A 13,203-nucleotide genomic window follows, 5' to 3' on the forward strand; every position below is an offset into this window, starting at 1 on the left:
ACAATTAAAAAGATAAGGCAACCAATGATCAAGGATGATAAAAACAATCAAATAGTTAATAGTAGAGCCTCAGTTTGAACTCAAGCTGGTTTAACTCAAAAGTCACTGGCTTTCCACTATACGTCACTACCTCTTCCTGAGACCCCTGGACTAGCTTTGGTCATTCTGCTAGCTACCAGTTGCTTTCCCTCTTTGGGACTCATTTTCCCCCTCTGAAAAATTATGATCTCTGAGAGATGTTTCAGCTTTAACGTTTTCAGGTTTTATGATGTAAACAGGTGGAGATGAAAGGCAGACAAAAAGGTATTCTGAACTGAGAAAAGCAGGACTGCAACATTGTAAAGACCAGGTAATATTTAGGAAATGTCAGACATGTTATGGGGCTGGAGTAAAAGCAACTCCATACTTTGGGGAGGGGATCAGAGAAGCCTTCATTTCCAGGTAGACCTTGAAGGATGAGGAGTTTGAAATGTTAAAAAGATGAGCGTTATTTCAAGAAAACGGGAAATACATACAAAGGACTCAGAGGCCTGCAGTTACCAAGTATGTTTGGAGAATGGTGATTTGTCTGATATGGCTTTGTTCCAGGAAGGAGCAGAGTAATCAAGGGAGGGAGGTTGTGGGGCCAAGCTCACTGCAACGGTAGCTCTGGCTTCAGTCTGATTTGTTGAGCTGTATGCCTGTGCATGGCCACTTGTGCTCCTCATCTTCATTAAGGTACCACACAGGTCCTGACAATTTGAGATTATATAACTAAGCTGGAGTAGTACTTTTACAGAGTGAATAATTAATTATCTAGACACACACATGTATGTGTACACATGTGCACACACATCTGCCTTTTATGTGGTCAGCTCAAAAGAAAAACATATGGATGTATCTTCTGAATACACTTTTGTTCTTCTGTTGATCATAAGAGAGATAGGTATCAGAGTATAAAATCATAATAGAGAGCACCGGCTCTTGTTTTATTGGTATTGTGAGAATTCCTTGTCTTGCTGAAGTTTAAGGATATACATCATGATAATAATCCCTTAGGAGGTGCTGTGGAAATGCTCAGAAGCCATGTATGTCTTCTGCAGGATGGATGTATGAAACACAAGCTTCTGGCTAACTTTCAGATCACATCTCACATGGGCAATGGGCAGGATCCTCATCATTAGTAGCTTGAAGCCTATACACATACAGAAAACCACCCTATCAGTGGAAGACTTCACAGCTGGGTCCAAGTTCATGTTTTCCACCTCTCTCTTGCCCTTTGCTTTTCTATGAAGTTCACAAATATATTCAAGTCTTACAACTTTAAATCCTCAAAATTCTCCCTTTTACATCTTCCCCAGGTAAACAGAACATCTTTTCTCTTCACTTCACATGCATTCCATCAAAGAGTTGTCTGTAATTACTGCTTCCACTTCTCCGGTTCCTTAACCTAAACTGGGTACTATCTCCACCTTCCTTGAAATCATACTCACCAAGCCAAGCAATGATCCTACTGAAGCTAAATCTTCTCAGTCATCATTTTATATTTTTTAGTACTATTTTGGTGTTTGACTCTTTTCACCATTCCCTTTACCTTTGGCTTCACTGACACTGTTCTATCTCAATCTCCTTCACTCACTTTTCCTAATTTACCCATCCCTTAAATTCTGATGTTCTCAAAGTCCCTGTCTCTCAATATAAAATTTCTCCATCCCCTTACTCACCTGTTAAGTATACATTCAGCGAAGACCTACAGAAAGGAATCAGACCAGATCCCTGAATTCACAGGGCTCATAGTCAAATGGCAAGAGAAATATATAAACAGACAATAGTACACAGAATTAGATACTGTTTTGTCTTCACTCTGCTGGATTAAGACGATGTAATCTGACAACAAAGGCAATATTAGCAGAGGCCTTCTGCTTCTTCCAGTGGGGTAGAGACAACTTAACATCTGCCTACCTGAACACATTTTGAAAGGCTACAAATGTCCAACCTATCATGTCAGATTTGAGTATCCAAAAGAATAATCACTCAATGATATTAAAAGTATTCTATCATTTGATCTCTTGGTTCATTCCATTGCATCATATTTGGGAGGCAGCATATTGCAGAGGAAGAGCACAGCTTTTAGGGGAAAAAAGGCTGGAGCTGGAATTCTGGCTTCATTTTAAACTATCTGTATTATCTCAGACAGGTTACTCACAAATGCTCAAATGCTCTGACCTTTTTTTCCCTCATCTATAAAATGTGCATAATATTTTCTTATAAAACTGTTATGAGGATTTCATACAAGAAGCTCCTTGCACAGTTTCTGGCACTTAGTATTAAGAATGGACATCAGCTCGAGCTTTCTTTTATTTCAAATGTGGGACTAACTCAAAAAGAAGACAGAATGTGGGCAATCAAGTGTGTATTTCTGCTCAGGTAACGAGGCGTGATGCATTGGAGAAAGGGCCCAAGATAGGATTGTTTTAAATAAAAGTCCTAAATTCCCTCTCAATTTCCTTGTTCAAATCACTTAAGGGGAGATTTCTGTAGTTCTGCTAATGAAGTCATCCTCAAAATCACTTTCAGACAGACTATTGCTCAATAATAAACTAACTGCATGATAATACACACACCCGAGCCCCCAAGTTGGGTGATTTTTTAAGATCAGAATCCATACAAACAGTCATTGAGAGTCTTAAGGGGGTCATTTGCGGAGATTGGATTTCTCCAAAAGAAAAGAATATACCCGTTTTATTCTCTTTATTTTGCCAGCTCATCAAGAAGAAAACGATGAAAAAAGGCTAATGCCTATGGTACAATTCATCACAGGGAATTTTATGGCAGAAAAATGTTTTCAATTTATAATGGCAGTAATAAGTGACATTGGGCAAAGGCTGAAAGAGACTTTTTTTTCTTCTACCAGGAGTCAGCTAGGAATAGAAGAGGGATGTAATCATTACTCATCCCTGGATGCTGAATGTTCAAAGGCATCTTATACAACAGCATGCATTTTATTACCCTGCTATACATCAGGCAGAAAAATTTTACCAAAACTTTAACTCCCATGCCCTGTTTATCATAATGGAGTCCAATTAAGATCACATCATGGGTAAAATGGAGGGTCTTCTCCTTGTCAGAACCACAAATCTGACTTTGATAAGTCCAACAAAAGAGCCAGTCCTAAGAAGGGAGCCATTTTAAAGTGTTTGTTTTTTAAAAAAAATACACTTTAAATGACTCTAGCGCTGATGAAACACACACACACACACACACACACACACACACACACACCTTCCATTGTTAGAGTTTTCTCATAAATGGAATGCATTGGTAGAAACCTTGTTGAACACGGTTTCCAAGACCCACTGTGCATTCTTCTATGCTCTCTTATTGAACTCTCCTGTTTATAGATGGGAAGTCACCAAGAGGTGTGAGTAGTTACTATCACCATGACCATCATGGAAATTCTGCCCCTAAACCCCCATATCATCTTCATCATTAAACTTTATTCATCATTCACTATTTATTCCTTCATTTACATTAGAAAACTCAAATCAGCAAATATTTACTATATGACAATGTGTCAAGCATTAAAACTTTAACAGTGATTATGACATGATCCCATATATCTTAGGCAAAGAGTTCCTAATTTATAGCTAAGTAAACAATCACACCAGTGTGTGAATGCATGATAAGAGCTCTACTAGAGGGTATGCAAGGTATTAAGATTCAGAGATAACAGGAGGGAATAATATATTTAGCATGGAAGGGTTGAGACAATGCTTCCTGGAGGAGATGCTCTTCTTTTAAGTCGAATTGTGATGCATGAATGGACATTTTTATAATAGGAAATGGATAGAAAGGCAATGACAGGCAGAAGAAGGAACAAGATGTGCAAAATGGAAGAATGTATGACATAGCATTCATGGAATGTTCACAGAACAGGAAGTATGGAGCTTAGCTGAAGGGCAAAGCCTAAGGGTGTTGACTGAATTACTTATGGTAGGTAAAGTGCTGTTCTCTGTGCTCTGGAATCATAGATATGAAAATCACATAGCTGCTGATCTCAACTACTATACTTCACACTCAGAGAAACTACCTTCATTGACATGTATTCCTGGCCAGGCAAGTCACTTGACTCAGCTTTGTATTTTTATTTGTTTGTTTTTGTTTTTTGTTTCTCTGTGTTTGTTTTGTCTTGTGTTTGGTGGTCTTTGTTTTATTTTTTGACACACCTAAATGAAGAGAGAGTAAAACATGTGAAAGTCTAGGGTCAGAAATATCTCTACATCAGGGGCATCTGGGTGGTTCAGTCAGTTAAGTGTCTGACTTCAGCTCAGTTCATATCTTGCAGTTTGTGAGTTCGAGCCCTGCGTCAGGTTCTGTGCTGACAGCTCAGAGCCTGGAGCCTGCTTCGGATTCTGTATCTCCCTCTCTCTCTGACCCTCCCCAGCTTGTTCTCTGTCTCTCTCTCTCTCAATAATAAATAAACGTTAAAAAAATTAAAAAAAAAAAAAGAAATCTCTCTATCAGAGGGAACAGGTACAACCCTAAGGAAGAAATGTTCCTAGGGATCCAAGGAATAGCAAAAAGGCTGAGAAACTAAAACAAACTAAGGAAAGAGAAGAATGGTAGGAAATAAAATAAGAAAAAAACTTTGGGGCCAGATCATGTGAGACTGCATGAGCCATAGGAAAAGTTTTGGATTTTATTCTCTGTGAATGATAAACCACTGAATGTTAAAAACTGGGAAATGGGGCGCCTGGGTGGCGCAGTCGGTTAAGCGTCCGACTTCAGCCAGGTCACGATCTCGCGGTTCGTGAGTTCGAGCCCCGCGTCAGGCTCTGGGCTGATGGCTCAGAGCCTGGAGCCTGTTTCTGATTCTGTGTCTCCCTCTCTCTCTGCCCCTCCCCCATTCATGCTGTGTCTCTCCCTGTCCCAAAAATAAATAAACGTTGAAAAAAAAAACTGGGAAATTAGATTATTTGGCTCTAATTTTAAAAGGAGCAATCTGTTTGCAGGGCAGAATAAATGAAGGAAGAAACTGTTAGGAGGGTGTATCTTCATGACAAAATGATTAGGACTTGAGCTAGAGTGGTAATGATGGAGATGAGAAATAAGGACATATTTTGAATAACATTACTTAACTGCCTCTCCCCCATTTTACTCAAGTCCTCAAATGCCCAAATTTTTCATTCTACAAATAGAGAAACTGAGACCTAGAGGGGGACTTGTCCAAGGCCATACAGTGGGTCCATGGCAGAGAGAGACATGGAATCCAAGCATCCTGCCTCTTTTCTTTGGCCTCCCAAAGTTTTCCATTATATCTTCCCCAAATCAATTCCATTGTTTCTCATAGACTGCAATACCATCTTCCTGGTGGCATTTTAAGAAAACCAGACGGCATTCAGCAGAAAGTCTGCCCAGCATCAAGACAAAGCAGGACTTTGATGTACTCCAATTGGAGCAGAAAAGATGTGTGGAAAATACCAAGCAAATGTTTGGACTCAGAATCCAAAATAACATGTACTTAACTTTGCAATTTAAAAAGTTAAATTCAAACATGTGTCTTGTTGGTTTTCTAGAAAATATAGAATCTTGTAGCATAAAATTAAATAAATACCAGCCCCAACTTGTGGTCTCTCCCTTCCTCTCTCGAGTTTTGTTTTGTTTTTTTTCAGTTATTTTCAAAGTCCTTCATTCTCCAAATTGGTAACTTTCCATATGTTTGGACTCATGAAGCAACTGGTTCACACTGGCTAATACCATAACACAAGAGAGATACTCATTTCCTAGTTGCATTATACGTGTTCTGTCCTCTGGACCTTTACTCATGCTGCTTCTCTGTCTGGTATGCTTCCTCAATGCCTTTTCTTGGTCCGAAAATACTCTTTGCAGCCTCCTTCTTCAAAGGCTCTTCCCTAATTCTTCTTGTCATTTAACTGAGTACTCTATTCCTCTCAAATCTCACTGCAAAGAAATCTATGAAATCCTCAGTCTCTTCATCTTTACAGTGGGAATAAAAATATTTCTACCTGTCTCATATTGTAAAGATTAATGAATATCCATAAAATTGCTTTGAAAAGGGTAAAGTGCTCAATTATTAGTATTAATTTTTCTTCCTCCTTCCCTCCTGTCTCCATTTTCCTTCTTTCTTTCTTTCTTTCTTTCTTTCTTTTCTTTCTTTCCTTCCTTCCTTCCTTCCTTCCTTCCTTCCTTCCTTCCTTCCTTCCTTCCTTCCTTTCAGTTCTTAGTTAAAAATACCATTCCTTTGCTAGAGAGAGAAGGTTCCCCAAACATATAAATGCAACAGACATTTGCAGTCAGCTACCTGATGTCTAAGGTAACTAATAAGTAGCACCCCTTCAGAATCTAAGGCCAGTCTGGGGCCTCTTCCTGGAAGATCAGTCCCTATATCATGTTTATGTCTTACTCACTTCTCCCTTCCACCAAATAACATCCACAAACAAAACTCTCAAAAATAACTTGGGTAGACAGAGAAAGATTTCATGATTTCACTTACATGATTTCACTTACATGTGGAATCTAAAAAACATGATTTCACTTACATGTGGAATCTAAAAAACAAAACAAATGAACAAACAAAACAAACAAACTCTTACATACAGAGAAAAAACTGGTAGTTGCCAGAGGGGAGGTGGGTGGGGAATGGGTGAACTAGATGAAGGGGATTAAGAGGTATAAACTTCCAGTTATAAAACAAATAAGTCACAGAGCTAAAAAGTACAGCATAGGGATTATAGTCAATAATACTTTTAATATATATAGCAATTGCATTGTAATAATATTGCATTGTGATACATGGTGACTATACTTATGGTAAGCATGGAGTCATGTACAGAACTGTCAAATTGCTATGGTGTACACCTGAAACTAACATAACATTGTATGTCAATTATACTTCAATAATAAATTAAAAACATAATTGTAGTAGCCCCTCCCAACAAAAAGGAATGAGGTCTGCCACCCTCTAGTTCAACCTAGAATAGTTCTTCTTTCAGTTTTGTATTTTACATGAGATTTTGTTTGAGAAAAGGGTTCTTTTGCTCTAAAAAAGCTTTCAAATAAATGTTCTGACCCAAAGCCCTCCTTTTAGAGATGCAGAAGTTAGAACTCAGAAAAGGGAAGGAAATAGTAGCCTAAGGCTACTGTGGATGAGCCTTTCAGAGCCAGGTGAAATAACTTCCAGACTGAGGATAAGCCATTTCCTGGGTGTCATCTCTAACCTGTCTTACCTCCTGGAAGGTTTTTCTGACATCAAATGAGCTAATGCACTGACTCCCTGGGCGCTTCTTACTTACTTTCCAGAACACATGGCTGTCATCATGCTCATTTTGGCTCATTCTTCTGGTTTTATGTACCAAGAGCCTGGCAATCAGGATCCAAATCCAGGTAGCATGAGGAAGAACCTTTGGATTCCTCACTCCAATCAATTTCTTGAAGGTATTTTGGGTCAGTGTCCATAGATTGCTGCTGAGTCTTCTAAGAGAATTTCTTTTCTCCCAATATAAGGAAGAAAAGAAAAAGCCTCACCATTTCAATAACAGGCTCTGGTGCTTCAAGGCCAGGAAATGGTAACCTCCTTTCTCCTCACTGACTGTAATGAGCTTTAAAAGGTGAATGGTTTGTAAGAACAGGAGAAAACTAAAATGACCTTGGGTCGCTGGAGGTGTTTAGGAAAGTAGTGATTTGACTGTTGTGGGAACAAATGGCTGCTAAGTCTCTGAAGACAGACAACAAAATTTCAGGGACTTGTAGGTCTCTTCTTCAAAGCTATCATGCAGACATGCATGAACTGAACTCTAGACAGCTCTCAAGTGAAACCAAAGTCACAAGTCCATTTTATTCTTTTCCATTACACCAGTCCATTAAAGCTTACCCCTCTGAATCTCCATTTCTTTTTCTCTAAAATGGAGACAATAATATCTACCTTATAAGATTGTCATGATGGTTCAATGGAAAGATGTAGGGAAGGCTCTTTGCCCATTTCTGCATTACAATGATGATAAATAACAATACCTCTCACTGAGCACTTACTATGTGACAGATTCTAAGCATATTACTTGTATTAATTAATTTCATCTTCAAAACAACTCTTTGAGGTTTATTATTATCTCCATATTGCAGATAGGGAAACTGAAGCATAGAAAGGTTAAATTACTTGCCTAAGATCATACAGCTTCATAGTGATAGAGATGGGACTCCATCTAGGTGGTCTGACTGCATAGCTTGAACTTAACGCCTGTCTCCCAATAAGTAGGAGACTTAATTATTTTTATGAATGAGATCAGCACCAAAAAGGAGAGACGCAAGTGTGGTGTCTTAGAAGGCCTCACAATCCTCAACAGCAGGCAGTCCTGCTGAGATGATCCAGAACATAGAAATACTTGATGGTTCCTTTCAAAATGGCTCTGCCGACAGAATGCTGGATCCCCACCCTTTGCTCTTTGGCATTAATTAAAACAAAGGAGTTAATCAAGATAAACTTCCACACCTGCCCAGCACAAGCCTGGAAGTTTATCATGTCTAAATATGTTTCTCATGCATTTACTGCAAATTAGTTTCTGAAAGTGAATTTCAAGGTCTAGTGACTCTGAGGTTCCCTAACTCCGTTTTCATTAAGTTTTCACAAATGATCTACTGTTGCATTATTCTTTTATAGTGCAGATTTAAGGCCCCACGATGAAAAGCAATTATGCTGTCAGAAAAGTGTATTTTGACTTATTAAAAAATCTGAAAGGTTTCAGAAAACTATTTATTTAGGTTCTCATTGGGAGGGTATTTTGACAGTCCTCAGAAAGAAAGCACTTTTCTGTTGCATACTATTTGGAGTAGCCTAACAAGACCGTTCTAAAAAGTATATGTGGAACAGTAGAACAAGCACAGTGCAGGGCATCAAGAAACCCTGAGGGTTACTTCTGGAAGAGAAGCCTTGGGCCTCCCTGTCCTCATTTGAAAAATAAAAGAGCTGCACATAGTAATTTCTAGAGTAACAGGAGCACAGAGATTCTATGATTACAGCTGCCTATAATGAGCACTTAACATGTCTCTCACATAGTTCTATTAGGAATATGTTCAACCTGGAGAGACAGACCATATTATTCCCATTCTTTAGATAAGTAAACTGAAGCTTAAAAAGTTTACACCGCTTACCCAAAGTCACTCACTACATGCTAAATTTGTGACCTTTATTGTAGCATATTCTAAGGGCTGCTATTCAGAGAAAAAAGAACACAGAATAAACTATTGATGCATTAAACAATATGGACGGTTGACTGACAGAAGTCAGATATAAAAGAGTTCATACTATGTAAGCTCATTTATGTGAAGTTCAAGAACAGAACTAATCTATGGTGATAAAATCAAGAGTTGCCTACGGTGTGATGGAGAGTGAATGGGAAGAGCCACACAGGGACTTTCTGGGAGTGATGAAAATAGTTTAAATTTTTACTGGGATGGTTACACAGTTGTAGACTTTATCAAAGCCCATGGAATCCAATGTCTAAACTCAGTGTATTTTACTGCATAAAAAAACTAAAAAAAAAAAAGTGTATATGGATGGTGGGCAGTTTGTTTGCAAGTCTTATAAGTCTTATGCACAGATGCCTATCTGCAAAGACTCTGCTTCTACTAAAATTGATAAGGTTAGGGCAGTGTGTTCTCCCTTGGGAATCAAGGGAACTGGTGTAGGGATCCTCTCTGTCAGATATTCATTCACCTATACAGATCTCTGATGCTAGGGAAGACTCCTGCACTAAGGGAATGAAAGTTTGAAGCCCCATGTTTGCACTTTCTTCATGAATGACCTTATGTAAATTGTGCCTTTTTATTAGGAGTTTCTTCATTTTAAAATAAAGGGTTTGGATGTAGTGGTCTCTAAGCTCCTTTCCAGCTCTAATCTTCTCTTATTTTGCACTAAGGTGATTATTTCACATCAAGCCTCCACACCTGATTGCTTTCATTATAGAAAGCTGGACAGAATGCAGGAAAGGCATAAAAGCTAAAGTAAGAAAGATGGTTCAGGTGGGATACAGATTTAGTCCATCCACATTCTCTTATATGGTCATTATCAGTGAAATAGTGTGAAGTGTAAAATAGTAGGATGAGGACTCAGATTAAAATTCCAGTTTAGCTCCCAGTCCATGGCCAGGATCAGTGCTCAGCTGTATCTTATTTTACTTTGGTATGCCTTCTCTGTTCTAGATACTGCCCAATGCCCTTAATGGATGGTTCTTCATCTCATTCTGACAACAATCCTGTAGAGTAGGCATCATTATCCCATTTTATAGGTGAAGACATTAATGCTTTGAAGGGTTAAATAATTTGCCTGAGATTACATGGCATTCCTATGGTGAAGCTGGAACCTGACTTATAAATCCCTACTTTGAACCTCTATTTTAACAGACAATGTCAACTCTACAGTTACCCTATGGCAAGCAAGTGTAAGAGACTTAGTTTGTGACCAAGATCAGTCATCAGCGATAAGACAGGAGTGAGAAAGACTTTGGCAGACATTATTTTTGAGAAATATTGTGGATCAAAAGAAAAATGAATTCTAGAAAGAGTTTGGAAGAAAAAGAGAACTACAGTTTTGTCACCTACTTTTGTTAGGCAGTAAGAGGTACAACAGGAGCAACTAGAAGATTTCTATTTCATTGAATTCTAAAATATCCCATTTATTATAGGTATTACCAGGTTTGTATAGATCAAATGATTGACTCAAAATTGCCAGACTTAAAGCCTTACCTTAGTTGAGCACTTGATCCCATCTCTTGTCCATGTTGTTTGTGTGTGTGTGTGTGTGTGTGTGCACGTGCGCACATGTACACATGTATGTGTGCACCTATGTGTTTTGAGACAGTACATATGCACAACAGAATAAATGTTGAAGTATGGGTGCTAGAGAAGTCTTCAAGCAAATTCTTTTTCTTTTTTAGTTGATATGAATGGTACCAAAAATTCATTGACTTGGTGATACTCTCATAACTGTTTGTGGTTATAATTTCAAAATGCCAAGTTATCTATTTGAAACATGGCATAGAAAATAAGGCACAGATGAAGTTATTTTATAATATATTTCCTGGCTAGTTAATTGTAGAAATACCAGCTTTCAGAGTAAATTGCCCTATTACAGCCTCTTCCAACTTCCTAGTAAAATATACAGGAAAGACAAAGAAGTAACAAGAACTTACAATATCCAAATTAGAATGACAATCAATCTATTGCCAGAAACTAAGAGTTCCTCCTATGAAGTCTAATAATTGCCAGAGCTGGGTTAAAGTAAACAGTCAGTGGCCTACTTCTGCTTTGCCTCAAGAAATAGAACAGGTCCTTCCACCTGAAAGAAGGTAGAAAAACCACTTCATCTCTAGACCACTGTCTCTGAGACTAAGGGGCTGCAAGCCATTAAAAACTGGAAGCCATTCCTCTACTTCATGGGCATGCTATTGGAGGCAGACAGGGCACTTTTTCCCTCAATTCCTGCCTAACGCCCTCCTCCCCACCCCTGAAAACACATCTAAATGTACCTGCTCCCAGAAAACATCTGGGCATCCCAGATAACATCAGATGGAACTGAAATCAAGGGCAACTAGCAATGATATACTGACTGCATCCTAGGGAATGCCAATCCTCACTTGTAAAATAATGTCATCAATTATGAAATACATAAACTAGTAGCAGTATCTGCTAGAGCTAATAGCTTTGGATTCTTGCATGCCTGTTTTTTTATTCAATATGCTCCAGAAAATAAAGAAATGTAGCTCAGAGAAGAACCCATCTTACTATAGGACTGGGTGTGTTAGATTGAGTGTTCTGAGAATGAGACATCAAAATGGTATATATGAGCAATACTTTTAGTAGGAGAAATGCCTGTGGGAGATAATTTTGGGGGGGACCTGTAGGAGGCTGGAATGCTGTCAGACTGTGATACAGGTACTTCAAGACAGGACTTGGAGTGAAGGAGCAAGGGAAGGAAGATAGGAAGGGAGGTCGGGTAAAAGTATTTTAGTTCTAAGGAAAGATCAACAAGGTGAATAGGGAGTCACAGAGCCAAATTTTTCTCCCAGAGGAGTTTCCTATTACCCAGAAACATGGCAACCTTAACATCCAAACTGAATTTAGTCTTTGTTGCGAGTGGCCCATGGAAAGCGTGGCCTCAGTGCAAACACAGCAGTGGGTTTCAGTGCAGTAGTTGGGCTCTTAGTCAATTCTATTCTTTTTTTTTTTAATGTTTACTCATTTTTGAAAGACAGAGAGAGACAGAGCACAAACAGGGGTGGGGCGAAGAGAGGGGGACACAGAATCTGAAACAGGCTCCAGGCTCTGAGCTGTCAGCACAGAGCCCAATGCAGGGTTCGAATTCACGAACCCCAAGATCATGACCTAAGCTGAAGTCCAAGGCTCAGCCAACTGAACCACCCAGGTGCCCCCAGTCAATTATTTTCTTGCATGAGAAACACTTTGATAACTGCTACATTTAGAATGAGTCTGCAGGACTCAATTTAGCTTCATGCTATAAACTTGAGGAGGAGATATGAACACTGATCAGAAATGCCATCCTATATTTCATCAATCATCAAGACCTAGATAGATCCCCATAAATTTTAGTTTTTGAAAGGGTTGGTAGGGGGAGATTTATGAATCCAAACAGAATTGAATCTATTAAACATTTTTATTACGTTCTCACTTAACTCACTTATGTGGTCTATGGAATAAGTGAATGAATCTTTGGGGATGAGTATAAAATACTATAAACTTAAATAGGTGGTGTTTAAATAGTGCTGCTATTTACAGCTGTTGTTCCAGAAGTGATAAAATTCCTAGATAATATCAATACTATTCCTGGCACCTTGTATAAGTTATTGATTTGGCAAATGCTTTTCTCTTTATCTGTTTCAAGGACTACCAGAAGCAGTTTGTTTTTACCTGACAGGGACAATAGCATACCTTTCCTATTTTTTTTTTTTTGCAGGGTTATTTCAACCCTCCTGCTTTGTATCCTAATCTAGTCTGCAGAGACTTAATCTTCTTGACATCCCACAGATCATCCCACTGGTACAATATATTATATAACAACAATATTATGAGAAGGAAGTTTCTAGTATCATAGATGATTTAGAAGACACATGTGTGACAGAAATTAAGAGATAAACCTCAAAAAACTCGGAGCTTACTATTTCAGTGAAATTTTCACTGTGTCTAAGAGTCTGG

The 13,203-nt window shown here is 38.6% G+C and overlaps 1 protein-coding gene across 2 annotated transcripts in view; it reads right to left on the bottom strand.

Moving 5' to 3' along the window:
* The window catches only part of AGBL4 (AGBL carboxypeptidase 4), a 1,479,620-nt gene that overhangs the window by 445,289 nt on the left and 1,021,128 nt on the right, over positions 1-13,203 (bottom strand). The gene's annotated exons all lie outside the window — the stretch shown is intronic.

Source organism: Prionailurus bengalensis, chromosome C1, assembly GCF_016509475.1.
Source record: "Prionailurus bengalensis isolate Pbe53 chromosome C1, Fcat_Pben_1.1_paternal_pri, whole genome shotgun sequence".
Taxonomy (NCBI): domain Eukaryota; kingdom Metazoa; phylum Chordata; class Mammalia; order Carnivora; family Felidae; genus Prionailurus; species Prionailurus bengalensis.